This window comes from Chiloscyllium plagiosum, chromosome 27 (genome assembly GCF_004010195.1).
Source record: "Chiloscyllium plagiosum isolate BGI_BamShark_2017 chromosome 27, ASM401019v2, whole genome shotgun sequence".
NCBI lineage: Eukaryota > Metazoa > Chordata > Chondrichthyes > Orectolobiformes > Hemiscylliidae > Chiloscyllium > Chiloscyllium plagiosum.
The window spans coordinates 3,509,861-3,514,009 of NC_057736.1; the positions used below are offsets into that span (position 1 = coordinate 3,509,861).

The 4,149-nt window shown below is 47.2% G+C and overlaps 1 non-coding gene across 1 annotated transcript; it reads right to left on the bottom strand.

Annotated features, from left to right (window-relative positions):
- Positions 1 to 2,354: 2,354 nt before the first annotated feature.
- LOC122563793 lies at positions 2,355 to 2,473 on the bottom strand. The gene has a single exon (XR_006315731.1). It is a non-coding gene; the product is annotated as a 5S ribosomal RNA (ribosomal RNA).
- Positions 2,474 to 4,149: the final 1,676 nt, after the last annotated feature.

Below are 4,149 nucleotides of genomic sequence, written 5' to 3' on the forward strand. Positions count from 1 at the left end.
CTTTAAATTTTCTGTTGGCGTTACAACATTTCAGTGTTTATACAGCAATGTATCTGAGACAATCGTATTCACTGATCATAACCCATTGACATTTGTGGAAAAACCTAAGGACAAAAATGCTAGCCTGTTTGGATGGAGTTTGTTATTGCAGCCATTCCATTTGACAATTGTGCAGGTGGCAGGTCACGAAAACGTGATTGCCCATCAGTTATTGAGACTCGAATGAAACACAGAGGCGGTCGGTGACAGGTCACCATGGCCTGATTTTGCATGTGATTCTCCATGTTTGCATGTTTACAGTTAGTATAGTGTATCTCTGTGTTTAGACTACTAACCAGGTTTTGAAGGGTTAAAAATAAAGCTATCTTTTGAGATTGATGGTTCATTTTTTTAAGGGGTGAGGTGTCATGAAGCTGTTCCCTTTTAGTTTTGAAAGCTGTTCCTTGGCTCAATGAGACTGTGTCCTTGATTTTTTTTGTCAGAGCGTTAATAAGCCAGGCTGGGCTCTGATCTGACTGGTTTGTTACAGAGATGAAACAGATTTTGAGAGGCCTTGTGTTTATATGTAAACAGATGAGATTTCAGGCCAAAGTGGTCAGGTCTGTCAATTAAAGGTTGACGCGGAGGCAGAGTGGAAGAGTCGGACATTGCACAGAGCCGTGGTAATAGGGGACTCCATAGTGAGAGGAACTGACCGGGGTTTTTGTGGCAGCAGGTGGGACTTAAGGATGGTGTGTTGCCTTCCTGGTGCCAGGATTAAAGACATCACTGACAGAGTGCAGGAAATCCTCAAGGACGAAGGTGAAGAGCCAGAGGTGGTGGTACATGTTGGCACAAATGATGTCGGGAAGACGAGGAGGAACATACTACAGCGGGACTTCAGAGAACTAGGAAGAAGGCTGAAAAACAGGACATCCAAGGTGGTTATCTCTGGTTTGCTTCCAGTTCCTCGGACTGGAGAGGCAAGAAACAGGGAGATAATCGACTTTGTGGAGTGCTTCCGAGATGGATTCTTAGAACAGCTGGTGGAGCCTATCAGGGAGAAGGCAATTCTGGATCTGGTATTGTGCAATGAACCAGAATTGATCATGGATCTCGAAGTGAAGGAGCCATTGGGAAGTAGTGACCATAATACAATAAGCTTCAATCTGCAATTTGAGAGGGAGAGGGTACAATCAGAAACAAGATGGTATTAGCAATAACATTCGCAAATTTCATCAGCTGGGTGGCAGGGTGAAATGTGATGAGGATGTTAGGAGATTACAGGGTGACCTGGCCAGGTTAGGTGAGTGGTCAGATGCATGGCAGATGCAGTTTAATGTGGATAAATGTATGGTTATCCACTTTGGTGGCAAGAACAGGAAGGCAGATTACCACCTAAGTGGAATCAATTTAGGTAAAGGGGCAGTACAGAGAGATCTGGGGGTTCTTGTACACCACTCAATGAAGGTAAGCATGCAGGTACAGCAGGTAGTGAAGAAGGCTAATAGCATGCTGGCCTTCATAACAAGAGGGATTGAGTATAGAAGCAAAGAGGTCCTTCTGCAGCTGTACAGGGCCCTGGTGAGACCACACCTGGAGTACTGTGTGCAGTTCTGGTCTCCAAATTTGAGGAGAGACATTCTGGCTATTGGGGGAATGCAGCGTAGGTTCACGAGGTCAATTCCTGGAATGGCGGGATTACCTTACACTGAAAGACTGGAGCGACTGGGCTTGTGTACCCTTGAGTTTAGAAGACTGAGAGGGGATCTGGTTGAGACATATAAGATGATCAAAGGATTGGACACTCTGGCGGCAGGCAACATGTTTCCGCTGCGGGGTGAGTGCCGAAACAGAGGACACAGCTTAAAAATACGGGGTAGACCATTTAGGACAGAGATGGGGAGAAACTTCTTCACCCAGAGAGTGGTGGCTGTGTGGAATGCTCTGCCCCAGAGGGCAGTGGAGGCCCAGTCTCTGGATTCATTTAAGAAAGAGTTGGATAGAGCTCTCAAGGATAGTGGAATCAAGGGTTATGGAGATAAGGCAGGAACAGGATACTGATTAAGGATGATCAGCCATGATCATATTGAATGGTGGTGCAGGCTGGAAGGGCAGAATGGCCAACTCCTGCACCTATTGTCTATTGTCCGCCTTTCCTGACTGCCACCCGCAGACAGCGTGCAGCCCCAATCCCTTTCTTTCCGCCTTTCTTGCTGCTTTTGGCAGCGCTCCGCTCTCCTCCCCTCCGTGTCTCGTGCCTGCAGGAGACTGATGCCAGGCACAGCAGCAGCAGCAAAAATAACCTGCCGCTCCATTGCCTGGCACAAGACAAGTGCAGAGGGGTGGCTTGAGCAGCCACTGCTGGCGGAAAAAGCCTACTGCACCTGGTATTCCCAGGCGGTCTCCCATCCAAGTACTAACCAGGCCTGTGTCTGCTTAGCTTCCGAGATCAGACGAGATTGGGCGTTTTCAGACTAGTATGGCCGTAGGCGCTGGCCCCTGCCTTTTCTCCCTACTTCAAGGCGTGCTGGCCAGCCACATTTTCTTTCTTGCTCTTTCTCTTTATCCCCTTTGGCTTTTTTTTCTCTTTTCTCTTTGCTCTTCCTCCTCCGTGCGTGCTTCCCTCCCTCCGTCCCTCCAGCTGCCTTTCAGGCCAGCCCTTGCCCACCAGGCTCCTGTAGTCTCCCACATCCCCACACAGGCCAACTGCAAGCCCTCCCCCTGCTTCATAGGGCTGCAGCCTGCATTCTCTCATCCTTCCACACTCCTCCACCCCTCCATTTCGGAATGCCGGGCACTGACCAGTGGGGTACCGCACGGGTCAGTACTGGGACCGCAGCTTTTTACAATCTATCTTCAGGATATACAAGATGGTATTAGCAGTAACATTCGCAAATTTCATCAGCTGGGTGGCAGGGTGAAATGTGATGAGGATGTTAGGAGATTACAGGGTGACCTGGACAAGTTAGGTGAGTGCTCAGATGCATGGCAGATGCACTTTCACGTGGATAAATGGATCCTTATCCACTTTGGTGGCAAGAACAGGAAGGCAGATTACTACCTCAATGGAATCAATTTATGTAAAGGGGCAGTACAGAGAGATCTGGGGGTTCTTGTACACCACTCAATGAAGGTAAGCATGCAGGTACAGCAGGTAGTGAAGGCGGCTAATAGCATGCTGGCCTTCATAACAAGAGGGATTGAGTATAGAAGCAAAGAGGTTCTTCTGCAGTTGTACAGGGCCCTGGTGAGACCACACCTGGAGTACTGTGTGCAGTTCTGGTCTCTAAATTTGAGGAAAGACATTCTGGCTATTGAGGGAGTGCAGCGTAGGTTCACGAAGTCAATTCCTGGAATGGCGGGACTACCTTACACTGAAAGACTGGAGCGACTGGGCTTGTATACCCTTGAGTTTAGAAGACTGAGAGGGGATCTGATTGAGACATATAAGATTATTAAAGGATTGGACACTCTGGAGGCAGGAAACATGTTTCCGCTGATGGGTGAGTGCCGAACCAGAGGACACAGCTTAAACATACAGGGTAGACCATTTAGGACAGAGATGAGGAGAAACTTCTTCACCCAGAGAGTGGTGGCTGTGTGGAATGCTCTTCCCCAGAGGGCAGTGAAGGCCCAATCTCTGGATTCACTTGAGAAAGAGTTGGATAGAGCTCTCAAGGATAGTGGAATCAAGGGTTATGGAGATAAGGCAGGAACAGGATACTGATTAAGGATGATCAGCCATGATTATATTGAATGGTGGTGCAGGCTCGAAGGGCAGAATGGCCTACTCCTGCACCTATTGTCTATTGTTTTATAAGTGACCTACAAAATGAAAGGAGAGTGGTCAGCTCTTTAGCTGAGCAGTTTTATTCAGTCCAGAACTGGTTAAGAGTTCAACAGTGAGCTGTGTGGAAACTTTCTCTCTCGTTTTAGCTTCAACCTGTAAGCATGTGTTCCATTTATACCGGGTTTTAAAGCGAGTTTGTTTATTGGGACTGTTGTGTATATTCGGAACAGCATAATTAAGTCTAGTTTGGATAGACTGAGTTCTGTAGGGGTTCTGTATTCTATTCTTTGTGTTTTATTGTGTAATTTTGTGAATAAATTTCTGTCTGTTTTAAAATCTAGTAGTCAACCTAGCTAACTGACACTTGGTAATTTTCA